The 17,778-nt window shown below is 40.6% G+C and overlaps 1 long non-coding RNA gene across 1 annotated transcript in view; it reads left to right on the plus strand.

The window, feature by feature from the left end:
- The first annotated feature begins 2,596 nt into the window (after positions 1-2,596).
- Positions 2,597-17,778, plus strand: part of LOC311515869 — a 191,021-nt gene continuing 175,839 nt past the window's right edge. The window contains exon 1 of the long non-coding RNA XR_014710248.1: positions 2,597-2,682. This is a non-coding gene — a long non-coding RNA (uncharacterized lncRNA). The remainder of the gene's footprint in view (positions 2,683-17,778) is intronic.

A 17,778-nucleotide genomic window follows, 5' to 3' on the forward strand; every position in this document is an offset into this window, starting at 1 on the left:
ACCAGATTTAAAATTATACAAGTGCTGGGAGATCTTCAAAATCCAAACTGAACTGAGAGCTGCATTTTGCTGATGGCCCTTATCCTTATGATGGAAGGAACCAAACCCATAGCTGTAAACATTCATGAAAGCTATGAAGTCGGGCTTGTCAGGCATTTTCCAATACTGTATAACATTTTCCATTGAGAAATCCCAGTTGGTCAAAAGCAAAATATTATAAGGAAATCTGTCCATTTCAAGGAAGTTTTGGTTTTGGGGGCAGGGAGGGAGGGAGGGAGAGACTCGGAATGGAACATTTCAATGAGGGCAAAACAGAACATCTCAATTTTCTACTTATAAAATTTTAAAAATGAAATGAAAACTCATTTAGATTATAGTATCTAAGTCAAAATTAGAACAAAACTAGGGCTGTCAAGCGATTAAAAAAAATTAATTGCAATTAATTGCCCTGCTAAACAATAATAGAATACCATTTATTTAAATATTTTTGGATGTTTTCTACATTTTCAAATATATTTATTTCAATTACAACACAGGATACAAAGTGTACAGTGCTCACTTTATATTTATTTTTATTACAAATATTTGCACTGTAAGAAACAAAAAAAGTACTGTATATTTCAATTCACCTAATACAAGTACTGTAGTGCAATCTCTTTATAATGACTGTTGAACTTACAAATGTAGAATTATGTACAAAAAAAACCTGCATTCAAAAATAAAACAATGTAAAACTTCAGAGCCTACAAGTCCACTCAGTCCTACTTCAGGCAATCACTCAGACAAACAAGTTTGGTTACAATTTGCAGGAGATAATGCTGCCTATGTCTTGTTTACAATTGTCACCTGAAAGTGAGAACAGGCATTCGCATGGCACTGTTGTAGCAAGCATCACAAGATAATTACATGCCAGATGCACTGAAGATTCATATGTCCCTTCATGCTTCAATCACCATTCCAGAATACATGCGTCCATGCTGATGACGGGTTCTGCTCAATAATGATCCAAAGCAGAACGGACCAACACCTGTTCATTTTCATCTTCTGAGTCAGGCGCCACCAGCAGAAGGTTGATTTTCTTTTTTGGTGGTTTGGGTTCTGTAGTTTCCGCATTGGAGTGTTGGTCTTTTAAGACTTCTGAAAGCATGCTCCACACCTCATCCCTCTGAGACTTTGGAAGGCACTTCAGATTCTTAAACCTTGGGTCAAGTACCGTGGCTATCCTTAGAAATCTCACATTGGTACTTTCTTTGCATTTTGTCAAATCTGCTGTGAAAGTGTTCTTAAAACGAACATGTGCTTGGTCATCATCCGAGACTGCCATAACATGAAATATATGGCAGAATGCGGGTAAAACAGAACAGGAGACATACAATTCTCCCCCCAAGGAATTCAGTCACAAATTTAATTAACGCATTATATTTTTAACGTGCATCATCAGCATGGAACCATGTCCCCTGGAATGGTGGCTGAAGCATGAAGGGGCATATGAATGTTTAGCATATGGCACATAAATACCTTGCAAAACCGGCTACAAAAGTGCCATGTGAATGCCTGTTCTCACTTTTCAGGTGACATTGTAGATAAGAAGCAGTCAGCAGTAGCTCCTGTAAATGAAAACAAACTTATTTGTCTTAGCAATTGGCTGAACAAGAAGAAGGACTGAGTGGACTTGTAGGCTCTAAAGTTTTATATTAACTTGGTTTTAAGTGCAGTTATGTAACAAAAAAATCTACATTTGTAAGTTACACTTTCATGATAGATTGCACTACAGTACTTGTATGAGGTGAATTGAAAAACACTATTTCTTTATCATTTTTACAATACAAATATTTGTAATAAAAATAATATAAAGTGAGCACTGTACACTTTGTATTCTGTGTTGTAATAGAAATCAATATATTTGAAAATGTGGAAAAACATCCAAAATATTTAGTAAATTTCAATTGGTATTCTATTGTTTAACAGTGCGATTAATCATGATGGTTTTTTTTAATCACAGTTAATTTGTTTTAGTTAATCGTGTGAGTTAACTGCAATTAATTGACAGCTCTAAACCATTTCAATTTTATTGAAACAAAACATTTTAATCAACTCAACTTTTTCTGAACTTTCATTTCACAGGAAATATTGAAATATTTTGTTTTGTCCGTTTTGAAATTCTACAATTTCCCACAGAACAGAAGATCCAATTCCCATCCAGCTCTACTTTGTTTAAAATCCTGATCTTGCATCAGGATACAGTCCATCTAATCTGTAGATGGATGCTATCAGTTTAAAATATGTTCAAAGACCAAATTTCCTTGCTCCTCTTACCAATAAGACAACCGTAGTCCCACGTGGCTCTACTTGCAGGGTCAGGGCCTGCTAAGGACAGAAATAAATTTTCTCTATTTTCACTGATCTTGGACAGAGAAAACAGACAAGTTAGTTTCACTTCATTTCTACTCAATTTCACTTCCTGGTTCTTCTCACACTCATACAATGTTATAATAGTGGAGGTCCAGACACAGCAGGGAAATTGTAATGGGAAGGCGGAGAGATTCCAGGACCCTATATGGGGACACAGGGCTTTTCTGTTAATGCTTTACTAAGTGCCTGCGTGCAGCATGAAGGTGTGGAGGACATATTGCTGAGCTGTATGTGCAAATGGAGTCAATTAACTCCAATCAAATTATAAAGGTGAGCATCCTCCCTGCCCTATTTTTAAGGGCAGAATAAATTAACATGCAGAAAAGGGAGAAGTTTTGGAACAGTCAAGCTTAGTGGTTGTTTCCAACTTTTTCAGTAAACCCCAGGAAGCGGTTATGTTTGGATTGTATGTGGTCTCGGTATGCTTTCTTAGGAGCCATTTTCGTGGAATCTTTAAGCCACAAAACAGGGAGACTTCCATTTAGTATTAATCTTTAGTGCTTTCTTCCAAAAAGACTGGAAACAACAGAAGCAAATATTTCAAGCATGTGGAATATTTCTTGGATAAATATTTTAAAATGATTCTCCACCTTCTTATGCTCATTTAGACTCCCACTGGAAGAAGCTAGATCAGACCCTGCATTGTATCTACTTGTTTGTTTGTCTTATTCTTTGTGCTTGGCAGGTGGCATTTTTGTTCAGTGATTCATCCTCAACCTCGCATGTATTTATCTAATCTGACATTTTAATCATGCAAATAAGGATCTCCTTAATGAAGAAAAAATGAATTTCTCAACAGCTGCTATGTACACAGTGACAGTCTTGCTGATGTTATTACATTTGTAATATGGTTAGTGACTTTTCATAATTGCTAAAAATTTAAATTTAACATCAGAGTAAAGGTTGCATGAAGAACCATATGATTCCTGTCTGCATTCTGTTTTTATTGAGAATGTTTTGGACTCTTCAGACATTCCTTAAGTCTTTCAATTCTAGCTGTTTTATAGTCTGTACTGCAGATGGTTTTGCCTTTGTTGCTCACCATCTCTGGCAGAAAGACAAAACAAAGGAAGTGGCAAAAATCAGCTAATCTGCAACCTTTTGTGGCTCCTTGTCTTTCAAATTGCAGTGTGCTGAGCAAAGACAGTGACTCATTCTTTTTTAATAGACAACTGCCCGTCTACATTTTTCATTTGCATAACTTCACTGTTTTACATCTGTCTCTGAATAGCAGTGTAATTTGAGCTGTGAGAGGTCACTCGGGGTATGTACAGTATACACTGCAATAACACAGCTGTAGCTAGCCTGTCTCAGCTGACTCAGGGGCACTGGCTGTGGGACTATAAAAGTGCAGTGTAGACATTTGGGCTTGGGCTGGAGCCTGGGCCCAGGAACCCTTCCCCCACCACAGGGGAACCCTGGGACCCCACAAGGGGGAGGGTCCCAGAAGCCAGGCTCCAGCCTGATCCCAAACATCTACACGGCAATTTTATAGCCCTGCAGCCAGGGCCGTCCCTAGCTATTCTGGGGCCCTACTCAGCTCATCTCTGGGGGAAGGTGTGGGGCCCCAGGCCTCCACAGGGCTGGCTTGGGGGGCAGGTGGGAACCGCCCCCCCAGGACTCACTGGCAGCACGGCTGGGGCTGGGCTGCTGCACTTCCTGCTGTCGGTGAGTGCAGGCCTGGCCCTGCTGCAGTCCTCGGGGTGGGGGGTGGGGGAGTGGTGATGGGGAAGGGGTGGAGTGGAGGCGGGGCTGGGGAGGGGAAGGGGTGGAGTGGAGGCGGGGCTGGGACAGGGGCTTTGAAGGGAAGGAGTGGAGTGGGGGTGGGGCAGGGCTTGGGCTTGGGCTGGAGCAGCACGCAGCTGCGCAGGGCACCAGGAAATTTCCTGGTGCCCTACGCAGCTGCTTACTTTGCGTCTGGGTAAGGAAGGCCCTGCCTGCAGCCTAAGCCCCAGTCAGCTGGCATGGGCCAGCCATAGGTGTATTATTGCAGTGTAGACATACCCTCAGCCGGTATCTGCTTCCAGACACCCCCAGACTTCATGCAAGGTAAGCAATTAGTGTCCTATATTTTCATATAGTGCCAATCACATCCTTGTCACATATGTTTTGATGTTACAGTTTGCCCTTAGACCAACCCCAAATTAATGAATCGGTTACAAGCTTAAAGAGTTATGAAGTGAAGAATGATAGGAATAAAGATTAAGAATTGGTGGAGGTGCTATAAAGTCCTGAAACGAGCAGAATAGACAGTGACTCATCAAACTCTGCTGTGAGTAAACTGTGGGTACTAACTGGCTGCAGAAGCTGTGAAGCAGAAATAGTTGTTTCACATTGAATGTGCTAGGTCTTCTCTCCTCTTTTGTTCAAGAGGCACAGGAGGCTTAGCTGAATGTTACCTCATCTCCAAAGAACAAGACAGTCTGTTCTCTCAGAAATGAGTTGGGAAGAGTGCCCTATTTTCAAGTTTTAAAGGTTGAATTTTGGAGCATGTGCTCATTCCAGCACTGCTACTGAAATTTTCTTTGACTTTGTCCTTAGCAAACAAGGGGCTAATGTTTGATTCCAGCCCCCAAAACAGAACTGCTGCAATTTGTCCCAGGGTCCCTTTGAACAGACGTTTGGGACTATGTCAATGAGACACATAGTACCGGTAGGTTTCAGAGTAACAGCCGTGTTAGTCTGTCTTTGCAAAAAGAAAAGGAGTACTTGTGGCACCTTAGAGGCGAACCAATTTATTTGAGCATGAGCTTTCGTGAGCTACAGCTCACTGTCCTGCCTAATTTTATTTCTTTGCAAACTATATTGAGGTGGGTTTTTTTGGCAGCAGCAGCATAGGACGAAGGATTCTCATACACTTTTAGACCACTACTAGGGAACAGTGGAGCTGTCTCCAAAATTTCCCTGCAAACTTCCTGTGTTCCTTTGTGAAAGGAAGAACAATGAAGAATTAGGGGCAAGAGAGGAAAGAAGAGGAGACATTGTCTACTGTATTTCACTTGTTTTGTAAAGCACCAGGCACATTTATGGCTCTATATTAATAATAAAATAGGACACTGGGAATCGAGCCAGTCCTGGGTTCTATTCCTGACTCTATTGACTTTCTCTGTGACCTTGAACAAGTCACTTAAGGAGAGATCTCCAAAGATGCAGAGGGGAGCTGGGTATTCTACCAGGGTTAGCAGTTCAGTCAGCAGGCCTAGCAGTCAGGTCCTGCTGCCCCAATCTCTTTTCATTCAGTAGGTCCAGGATCTCTGAATGGGATCCAGCTGAGTCAGCTTTCTTGTCAGCAGACCCCTGGTCCTACCCACTCCATGGCGAAGCAGAAGTGGAATCAGGGGTGGGAAGCCATGCGTGGAGCTGAGAGCCCTGGCTCTCAGCCCTCTACCCTCTTCCTCTTAAGTCAGTGGAACCGCTTCTGGTGAGGATGCCCACCACCAACAGAAGAAGGGCAGTGTGGACATGAACCTTGCTATTTATTGCGGTGCCTGTATGTCAACCTAACATAGGTTGACTTAAGTTTATAGAGTAGGCTTGGTCTACACTTAAAAATGTACCAGCATAGCTGTGATAGTCAGGGGCCTGATATTTTTTTAACCAATATAGCTATGCCAATAAAAGCCCTTGTGTAGATATAGTGATGTCAATATAAGAGTGCTTAGCATATGGTGGTTCCAGTACAGTTAAACCAGTAAAACGTTTAAATGTAGACAATTCCTTAGTTGCGGTAAACTCTAGGTATCAGCAGGCAACATAAGCTACTGGTTGGCTGGTTTTTGTCATTCCTCTGAACAGCATTAGCTTGTCATCCTTTGTGTTACAGATGGGGCTGGTTGACTGCTTACTATTAAGATTGCTCAATACTTCCCATTATGAGACCTTGTTTCCCGTTGCTTATAACTTTACCCAATTGAACTTTTTGGGCTGCAATTTGTCATTCTGGGTGTCTGCCTCAAGCTAAATGTTTGTTCTTTAAAGTTTCAGGCAAACCAGTTCAGCCATCTCTGAGAATGAGGCTTGTGAAAAGTGCATTCCCCACGTTGAAAATGTTTGCCCATGTTGAAAATTTCTGACTCTCTTTTCTTTGAGAAGCTCTGGTGTCCCCACAATTTGGAGCAGAGACTTTATATTTGGCCTGTGTGTCAGGGATATGCCTTTTGCCACTGCAATGAAAATCTGTTCAAAATTGGCCAAGTTAAGTCTTTGAAAAATTGCAGTTTGTACATGCTCATTTAGAGGCTTACTGGAGCTTTGCAGCTAAAATCGCCAAAGAGTCTGTCCACACTGAGCATGATCCAGCCGGGAGCTAATCAGGATTTTCCCTTCAGTTGTAGATCTGGGCTGGGTCCAGGCACTGGAACAGAGAGCACGGAGCCTGTCTCTCCTGTGCGTTCAGTGACTGCCCTGTTGGGTCCAGCCAGAATGGAGGACCAAGCTGCCTGATTAGAATGTGGAGAGGATAAGACACAGACAGGGACAAGGTGCCTGATGGGGGAACTGGGACTAGATGTTTTGGGGCGGGGCAGGGGCTAGGAAGGCTCAGCAAGGAGAATGGGAGCTAGGGAGGACTATGAGCCAGGAGGTGTGTAGGGGGAGATTAAGATCTGATGAGAAGACTGGGAACCAATGTGGCTGGGGGAAGGAGAGACAGATCTGAGGAGGAGCCAGTATGCAGGGTATGGGGGAGAACTGGCACTAATGGGGACAAGTAGCCAGGAAGGTGGTGGAGGGGAGGCTGAGATTAGATGAGGACTATTGGGAAGGAGCCTGGTCCTGAGAATGGAGGGAGAACTGAAAAGGGGAACCTAGGACTCGCTGGGCCATGAGGCTGGTACTGGCATAAGGTGCCTGAGGAGTTGAGACTGGGAGTGTGTAGGTGAGGGGAATGGGATGAAGAGCCAGGAGTAAGGAGGAGACAAGACTGGGAGAGGCAGAAGTGCCCAGTGCTGGGGGAAATGGGCAAAAGTTGGTACCCACTAGAACATGTTCCCCTCCAGAGCCTGGAATGGAAATCAAGATTTCTGAGTCTCACCCTTCCTCTGTTGTCCAGTTCTGGGCACCACATTTCAGGAAAGATGTGGACAAATTGTAGAAAGTCCAGAGATGAGCGACAAAAAATATTAAAGGTTTAGAAAACATGACAAGAGGAAAGACTGAAAAAATTGGGTTTGTTAAGGCTGGAGAAGAAAAGACTGAGGGGAGACATAACCTTTTATGTACTTGAAAACTGTTACAAGGAGGCGGGAGAAAAATTGTTCTCCTTAAGCTCTAAGGATAGGACATGACGCAATGGGCTTAGATTGCAGCAAAGCAAGGTTTAGGTTGGACATTAGGAAAAATTTCCCAACTGTCAGGGTGGTTAAGCACTGGAATAAATTGCCTAGGGAATCTCCATCATTGGAGGTTTTTAAGAACAGGTTGGACAAACACCTGTCAGGAATGGTCTAGTTATTACTTAGCCCTGCCTTGACTGCAGGGGACTGGACTACATGACTTACTGAGGTTCCTTCCAGTCCTACACTTCTATGATTCTAACACTAGTGCTGACCCCCAATCTGCCCAGTATCTAATACACACTCCCTGCAGTCCCACCAAGGCTGTTGACACTCTAGGACTTCATGAAAGTTAACACAAGGGACACACAGACTTTGCAAAGGAATTTCTAAACAAACACATACACTTTGCTCAGAGACAAAGCACAAGAGATATACAGATCCACAAAAAAAAACAAGTACTTGCATGCAAGACCCTCTATCAGTTTTGTCACTGATCTTGAGAGCCCGGCTTTGGGTCTTAGTCAATGTCCATCAGAGACTCCCACACTCTTTCTGCACCCTTCCTTCTTCTGCTAGATCTCTTTTGAGTCTGCGCTTGTCTTCCCTTGCCAGAGACTCCTTTTTAACAACAGATTCTAACATCTTTGTCTCTTTCTGTCCTTTCCATTCTTCAATCCTCTGAGTTCATTACAGTGGATCAGAATCATTAGCAAGCCAGTAGTCTTTGGCCGGTACTCTCTATCTTCCTATTTGGACCCCGTTTCTGTTGTAGGGCTAGTCTACGCTACCACTTTTGTCAGTATAACTTATGTCGCTCAGCGGTGTGAAAAAAATCACTCTCAGAGCAACATGAGTTACGCTGACAGAAGCGCCAGTGTGAACAGCACTATGTCAGCAGGGGAGCTTCTCCCGCTAGCAAAGCTACTGCTGCTTCTGCAGGTGGTTTTATTATGCCGATGGGAGAGCTCTCCTGTCAGTGTAGAGCAGTGACATGAGCAATCTTACTGCAGAGGGTCTTTTTTTCTCTGCTATGTGATTTATTTGAAACATGTTGGCAATTTGAGAATTGGTTATTGTTTTCTGGCGAGGTGCCAGAGGCCTTTGGGGCTAGGGTATGAAAATTAAAGTGTCTTTGTAGTAATCGATGAGTAGTGTGCATTTCAGTCGTAATTCCCCTTCAGTGGGATTGGCACCTGGATGACAGAATTAAGGCCCCAATCCTGCAACGAGGGCAGTGATACCCATTGACTTCAGTGGGGTCCCACTCAGGTGCAAAGGTCTACCCATGCAGAGCTCGTTGCAGGATCAGATCTAAGTCTTTCAGCTATGAGGGCATTGAAGGGATGTCCGGTTACAGATCGTGGGGCCAAATGCTAAAGATCTTTGTTTTACTCAGTCAAACAAAGGTCTTTAGGATTTGTTTTGGAATTTTGGGGTATGGGCTATTTGCACTGTGTTTTGGTTAATAAACTATGTTGGTGGACTGGAAGATAAGTTCATATGGAGTTACTGGGGCTCCGAGAAGGGAACTGAGATAAGGGGCCATGTACAGGGCTGCCCCAAGGCCAAGAGAGGGCACACAAGAGGAGGCCACTCATTTGCAGTCCCTCTGTTACTAATACCCGCTTATAGTTAAATCTGAATGGATTTAAAAGGTCCAGTTTACTTTTCCCGGTTCATGATGTTTGTTTACTTTTGCACTGCTCACAGCCTGGGCAATACAAATAGACTGCTAAGCAGACTCATGTCGCAGTGCACAGGATTTTTTTTTTTAATAAAAATGCTTCCACTGAACTTTCAAAATTCTTGGCCCAGTTCCTATTGGTCGCAGACTTTAATTTCTTCATCCAAACCTAAAACCAATAAAAATGTTCTAGGAGTCTTTTAAAAATTCTCAAAGACCGTTCAACAAATAAGCTTTTATAAATCCTAAATTCCAGTCCAAACTTGAGCTAATAGTATCCCTTTGGATTAGTCCCATCCACTGAGACTTGCAAGTTGCTCTTCTGAAAATGACTTGCAACTGCATTTTGCATGCACAAATGTGACATTTGAAGGTGCACTGGGAAGATACACTCCTGCTGATGATGCAGATCATACTGCCAGCATTATAAATTTGGCTTGAAAAGTGGGATCAGTGCTGATGGAATTATTTTGTTGTGTGCTGCTGCCTTTTCTTTTTTCCTCCTTCTCCTTGAAAGAACAGGAAAACTATTACTTGGTGCTTCAACTGCTGAATATAGAATTGACATTTTTGAGACACGTCAAGCAGAGGAAGCAGAGATGTTCTGATCCAACGTAGGCAAGGTTGATGGCAATTTAAAGAAGATGGTTTTTGTATGTGGTAAGATGTCAGAGTAGTAGGTTGATGGAAAGAAAAACTGCTGGTGAAAAATAGCATTGTATAGGAAGAAATTCTACTGCAAGGAAGTCTCTTTAGATGGAGTATAATCTTTAGTATTTAAAGGGAAATTATGATGGTGTTTCAAGTGTGCTTATTTACAATACTTGATTCTTTTTTTTAACAAATAAGAGGATAAATATTAAGGGTTGGTTGGAAACTCTGAGAACCCTGCGAACTTCAGATTGGGTTCACCAAACTATTGTTCAGTTCATGAACAGTTCCCCCCTCCCCCACTCTTTAAATCCAGAAACTTATTTTTAAAGTTTGATTTGGTTTTTAAAAGCAAATATTTTTCTAGCTAGAGGGAAACCTGTGCTATGTAAAACTAAAACTATACTTATATATAACTCTACATGAATACCTAGTGGTGCCCAGATAATTAGGTGATGGATGGATAGAAAGACCGATCTCTACTTTCATTAGAACTTTTCACTCTGCCTCCTCTCTCTCTATTCATTCTTTCTGTTGCTTTTCTCTGCAGAACGTGAGCTCAATAAATCTGAGTTCTACTCATAGTTTTGAACCCAGGCTAGATTTTAAAATAGGAAAAAGCTAACATATCCTCAGCCCACAGTGCGTTGAACAGAATTGATTTGTGTATCTCACACTGTATCTTAACTTTTCCCAAGCTCACTTCATTTAATTCTGAAATAGTTATGTTAGACTGCAGTAGCAAGGAACTAACACTAGATAGCATTTCATCTTTATTTTGAGAAAGAAAAGTCCTTTGTTCATGTGCATAGACAGATGCCTGCTAATGTCCAAAATTCAACATGAACAGAAATTTTAAACCTGAAATATTAGCTGTAAATCATGGTGATCTGTATAGAGTCTAATCTAAACTCAAAACAGAGAATAAAATTTATTTTTTCTCTCTAATTTTTTAGCTAGATACAACATTGTATCTATATACACTATATCTGCATTTCTAAAGTCCCTTTTGCTAGATGCTGATATAAGAGGCAAATATTTGAATCTTTGTATTGCCCTTGATCCAGAACCCATTAAATACTTGGAAAGGCCCCTGATATTAAACACAATATAAAAAGGTTAAGTCTGAATAGCTAATTTCATTTTCCATGTGAAATTAGAGCTACTACATTTTGAAAACGAGCTAAGCTATTGACAGGCTGTTTAGTAAGGCCTAGGGCCAAAATCTTTACATTTGGGTTCCTTGATCTTGATTTTAGGCACTTAGGCCCAGATTTGTAGAGGTATTTAGGCATTGCTGAGCTCAGCGTTGTGGCACCTACTTGAGTCAGGAGCTTAAATCTTATTTTTCAAAAGGGCTTTAGGCACTTAGGAGCCTAAATCCCATCAACTGTAATAGGATTTTGGCTCCTAAGTGCCTAAATCCCTTTTGAAAATTAGATTTAGGCTCCTGAATCAGTTAAGCATTGCCATGCATGTGTGGCAATGCTTAAATAGCTTTAAAATCTGGGCCTTAAACACTGACTTAAATGCATCACGGCCTACTTTTCAGAGGTGCTCAAAGCACATCTTGCTGAAGAAAACTAACTTCAGGCACCCAACTGGGCCCGAAGAGTGCAATCCTGAGAGGTGGTGAGTGCCGTCGTTCCTTGGGAACATCATTTTAGGAGTCACCCCTCGTCTCACAGCGAGGGGCCTGTGTTATTGAGAAACGTGGCAACAACATAGTGAATCTATTCTTAAAAAAAAATGCTACTCACACAGTAACTTGAGGCAGCTCCACTATAGTATCTTATGATAACAGCACTAGAGCATATGAAATTGTTTGTGCTGAAAGTATTCGACTGCTTATTCCATTTGTGCAGAGTTCCTTGTAAATCTGCAAAAAAAAATGAAGAGCTTTCATGTTTGCATTTCTTTGAATGCAAACCAAAAGTTTTTTGAATTTCCTTGGCAGGGCTAATGATTAAAACAGGTGTCTGAAGGTGATTGTTGCTCTGGGATCTCACTTTATAAAAATCAGGTTAATAACGATATCTAACATTTAGGTAACTCTGTACATGTTCAAGCTGCTTTATAAATATGAATAAATCTTCACAATAACTCTGAGTACCTCCTGCAGTGTGCCACACCTACTGTCATGGGAATTGAGGTCACGTAGCCCTTTGCAAAATGAGGTGCTAGACATTAGCTGGTCTAAAGCTGCTTCAAAATGGGAATTTCCATCCAGTGGGAAATTCTGATATTTCAACATTTATTTTCATGCCAAATTGGAATAAAAAGTCAAAATAATGAAAATTTTCACAGCAGAAAATTTAAAAAAAAATCAATTCAGGAATGTTGAAAAGTTTCATTTTATCACTCCCAAAATCTAAATATACTCTTTATTAATGTTGTTCAGACAACTAAAGCATGACTTTTGTGTTGTGTATTCACGCAGGGAATATGGGGCTTTGTAGGAAGTAGATTTACATTTCAGACATACACTTGCATTGAACTAGTGGTCTTAATTTTTAATAAGTTTGGATTTCTGGTTTTAGTACACTTTCACGTGGACTAATACTGTTCATTTCACCTTTGAAGCCATTACTTATGTTGCAAGTTCTTTACGGCAGGGACTCTCTTTTTGTTCTGAGTTTGTATAGCGCCTAGTATAATGGGTCTTGGTCCATAACTGAGGTTCCTAGGTGCTAATACAAAAATAATAATCCCTTTCCTTCAATACATTTTTTTATTTATTTAAGTTATCCACATGATGTTTGTTTTAAGTTTACCCACATGATGACTTTTAAATTAAGTGTTTTATTTAAATTATATAATACGTATGTACACATGCATTCAAATTATGATATTGTTAGGGTGAAATTCTTGAAGCCACCCATACACAGAATCTCACTGCACTCTGCAGTGGGAACATGGGGTGGAATGACCTCCCCAGTCAATTCCTTATTGACTTAAGCTAAATCAAGACGAGACCCTCTTAAACTGAAACAAGAGTGTTAACACAGGGGGGTTACACTGATCGAACTAAATCAGTTTAAAACATTGCCTATGTGGAAAACCTGCACCAGTTTTAATTGCCTTCACCTGACAAAGCGCCTTGTGTTCACACACATCTTATCAGTTTGTCTCAAAATAGGACACAACTGCATTGTAATTGGTTTCCCAGATGTGGTTGTAATTGTAGCAAAGATAAGGCCATAGAGTGGACTACAGTCAATGCATTATCCTTAACATCAAAATAAACTTCTGTGTTTGTTTGATCCTCAATAGCATTTTTAATATTTTATATACTTTTTTCTATGCTGCTGATTTTATATATATATATATAATACACACACACGCACATAAAACCTGTGACATTCCATCTAGCAATTTCTTCTCATGTTATGAGTATGAATTAATATTTGTACAATTCTCTGAAAAACTCACTTAGCAGTTCTGTGGCACATGATTATAATGCATGCATTTTGCTGCTGTTAGAACTGAGAAAAGGGTGGCTCTGTGTATTCAGTTAAATCAGAACCATGAATCCTGTCTTCCAGTGGGTATGTATGTTTATTCATGACCATATTTGCCTCCATTTAAAATTTCAAGACCTTGCCTACATAAAACTGATGTTTTTCATTAATGAGCTGCCAATAGAACAGCTACCCCAAGGTAGGATGTAAATAATAACTATGAGAAGTGTGTAATCTAGCTACATTACTGGCTTTAATAATAATAGGCCCTATCCTTCAATCCCCACTCACATGAATAGTTTCATTGCAGTCAACTGGGCTATTCACCTGAGTAAGTATGATTGTGAGCGCTGGGATTTTCAGGATTGTTCCCATTATCAATATCCATGTGATAAAGAGCTCGTGGGATTATCAATCTGAATACCTTTTTAATGAAATTACAATTGATTTTTAGGCCCAGATCCTGAAAAGGTATTTAGGTACCATTTCCATTAAAATTGAGGCATTAGGTGCCAAAATACCTTTGAGGATCTGGACCCGAGTGCCTTCATGTTACAGTAATGCACTCCTTAGAAATGCCATAGTAATGCCTGGTCTAGGCACAAGGTTGTGCCGAAATAACTAATAATATGATTTTAAACCAGTTTAGTTAAACTGGTGTAACTTTGTGCGCAGATGCCGTTCTATCTGTTTAGCTTGCTCCTCTGAGGTGAAAGCTAAATCAATATAAGCAGTTTAAAACCAATATAAAGAGTCAACACACAAGATGCACTGGTTTAATTAAATCAGTGCAAAGTTAAACTAGTGCAACTTGTATGTAGACAAGCCCTTGGATTTGATCCAGTGATTTTTATCAGGGGCACAGATCTCATTCTAACAGTTTCTCCAGGACTACCTGGATTCTTAAATAACATGGTCAGAACTTGACAGGAATCTACAAGGCTGTGTTCAGTTAACAATATTGCCTTTTCTTCTGTTTTTCATTTGACTCCCTCAATTTTCCCCACTCATAAATCAGATCCAGGAGTCAAGTTACAAGACAGTGATTCCAGTAGGTTCTTCAGGAGATAGATCCAACTTGGCAGCCTACTCCACTGAGTTGATCCCACAAGAGGCTCCTCCTCTTAGACTTTGAGAAGAAGTAATGGCTTGATTTTCCTGGTCTCACTATGGAAAAAGTCTCTACACCCATACTTGCAATGAAATAGCTAAAGCTGTGAATCTCAATTCCAGTTTCCATGTACATGAGTCCTTTGGAAGAAGTCTGTAGTTCTTATTACATTTGCTAGCCAGCTCAATTTCTCTTCTCGGAGAACATTCATTTTATTTTTAATAAATAAATCATGCTCTTTCATTCAAAAAATGGACTCTGAATTGTAGTGAAAATGCTCTCTATGCACTAGACTTTCATAGTAGAAATCCCATACTATGATTTCACACCTGACCTTAAATATCCTGCTAAATAAAGCTTCAACAACCTATTGATAGAGAGCAGCTCAAGTGAATCTGGGGACTGCTTTTGAAGCCATTCAGTTAGATTCCCTGAATGCAAGACCCAAGTTTACTTCTTCCTCCCCACCTTGCTCTGCTGCATCAGCAGACGTTGGGGAGCTAGTCACATGGCATGTGAATTTGTAGGAAGTGTTAGGAAAACAGTGTATGAAGGGTTCCTGTTAGACAGGAGGAGAGGAGAATCTGCAATGTGCCCTCCCCCCATAATGAAAAGGAAAGAAGCATCCTGATTCCGCAGGCGGCTCCAGTTATCACTGCAGAGCTTTCTGTCAGCACTGAGCAGTTCGTACTCCATGCTGCACACCACTGGAGCATGAACAATGAACATCACTGTAGCATTTCAACCAGGCCTGGGTGTAGAGAGGGTCCTCGTGACCAGGAGCCCGCTGCAGCCGCAGGTTTGTAGCATTGTCTGAACTGGAGCTGGTGGCTGATCTTTCTAAAATAATCTTTTAACTTTTATGATTATAAATAAGATCTCCCAACTGTATTTTCCACTGAATGCATCCAATGAAGTGAGCTGTAGCTCACGAAAGCTCATGCTTAAATAAATGTGTTAGTCTCTAAGGTGCCACAAGTCCTCCTTTTCTTTTTACGAATACAGACTAACACGGCTGTTACTCTGAAACCTGTAAATAAGATCAGACACTTTACAAAACTAAACCCTGCACAAACAACTGTGATAAATGCAAAGGCAGCTGCATTCATATTGGATGTTATTGCTTCACTGTATTTTGATGCAGAAGAGCAAATACATTCAGGAGCCAAGATTTCTGCTTTTAATGAACCAGCGGGCTGAATTCCGATAGCCTAATTTTAAGGAATCTGTTCATTAAAGTGTTGCATGAAACCTAAACATAAGAAAAGTTTCAAGTATAGTTTGGTGATTTGCATGCAATTTTAAAGATGCTCTGGCTTTTTTGAGATTTCTGCCTGATGGTGTTTCCCCCCCTTTCTCTTAAGGAAATACAAACAGGGCAAAATTCACCCAATACAATCTACATGTGCACAACACCCAGTGATGTCAAGATAAAAACCTTTGTTTTAACCAGTATGGATTAGTATTCCTGGTATATTTTTGGCTGCTTTGCAGAGTGGCAGTGCAAAACAACTGCAAAGGTGATTGAAATAGGCTGTACAATGTTTCACTTCCAAGCGAAAAAATCATAAGATTTGCATATGCTTTCTGTAAAATGGGCCTATTTTCTCTTTTCTAATAAAACCCACAAAACCGTGGGTAATTTTTGCCGCCTTGTTGCAAAATATTTTGTACCTCTCTGGTAGTAACCTAGGAAATTAGCAAGAAAATAAAAAAAATCTGTCAGTTATCTTTGTCAAAGAAAAAATTGTAGATAAACAGCTATGAATAAGGAGAAAACACAAATGAAAAGTTATAGATTCAGGTAGGTGAGGTAATATCTTTTACTGAACCAATTTCAGTTGGTCCCATAAAAGATATTACCTCACTCCCCTTGTCTAATATCCTGGGACCAACACCACTGCATACAAGTGATAGGTCAGTTGAGCTAATTTAATGTATTGCATTTTTTTTTTTTGCAAATTCTGGTTGCAGTAATTATTGTTACCTGGCTAGTGAGCTGACTCTTCCTTTTGGCTCATTAAAATGCTTTCTGAGCATGCACAGTTTTAGTAGATTAAAAATAAAAGTAGTTTGTTTAGTGGCTTAAGATAAGCAAAACCAAAAATTACTGTAGTGAAAGCTTAAAGAAAGTGGGAACATAGTGTTGAACTGTAGGGGGTAATGTTGCTACATACAGTCCTCTTGCAAGCTGTGAAAGGTAGATAAAGCTATTGACTGTTTTTGTATCATTACTTGACAGAATGGGTCTCTGTGGAAAGAATAAAAAACATGCAATTACTCTTAGCAACCCTTCTATCGTGATCACTCGTTTGTAATGACACATTAGCTCTCCAGTCTTCAGATACTGAACTGCAATATCCTACACCTAGTCATTTTTGTCCTGAATGTTTATATATTCTCACATTCTAGGGTCATGTTTTGTCATATCGAAATGTTTACGGATCATGAGCAATATTTGTTAGTATCAAGTTACCTGGTTTGTGTAATGTAACAGGCATCCTGAAGGCCCTGTGTAGAAGGGGGAAACCCCATTATCATTTGTAAATTCAGAGAGCAGAGGGACTTGTAACTGCCATTCCTGGGACAAAAATTCTCATTGGTCAGGAGGTATAAGGCAACAAACTTAAAATGGGGGGTTAGCTAAGAGACCATCTGTAAAGAGGAGAATGTACTGTCCTTTTCTCCCGCTGGTCAGGGTGAGCGAAACATTCTATTTCCTTGTGTCTGGGTTAGATGGCTAGTTGAAGTAGAAATGTTAGGGCAGAAAGAAAAAAATCCAAGAAGAAAAGGAAACTGGAACAAAGAGCTGGTAGAAGGAAGTTAAAAATACAAGCCCCCAATCCTGCAAATGCAGACCATAGAGGTACTTGCAAGATTGGAGCTAGTGAGAGAATGTAAGATAGGAAAAGTGATTGGGAAAGAGAGAGAAGCTAATGGAAAAATAAATGCAGTATTTATATGGACCACAGATTGGCTCAAATGGGCACTCTATTGCCATAATTCCATTGAAGTCATTGCTGCTATGCTAGTTTACACCAGCTAAGGATCTGGCCCACTAAGGTTGGTTAATAGAAATCATATGGTATTGATGTGACTGTAGTGTGAAAGGGTCAACCCCACCCCCACAAGACCTGAATGATTGGGCGGGGAGGAGAGCCCCAGCTGGCTAGAGAACCCCAG

The sequence above is a fragment of the Lepidochelys olivacea genome (assembly GCF_965140295.1).
Source record: "Lepidochelys olivacea isolate rLepOli2 genome assembly, chromosome: 2".
In the NCBI taxonomy this organism is placed as follows: Eukaryota; Metazoa; Chordata; order Testudines; family Cheloniidae; genus Lepidochelys; species Lepidochelys olivacea.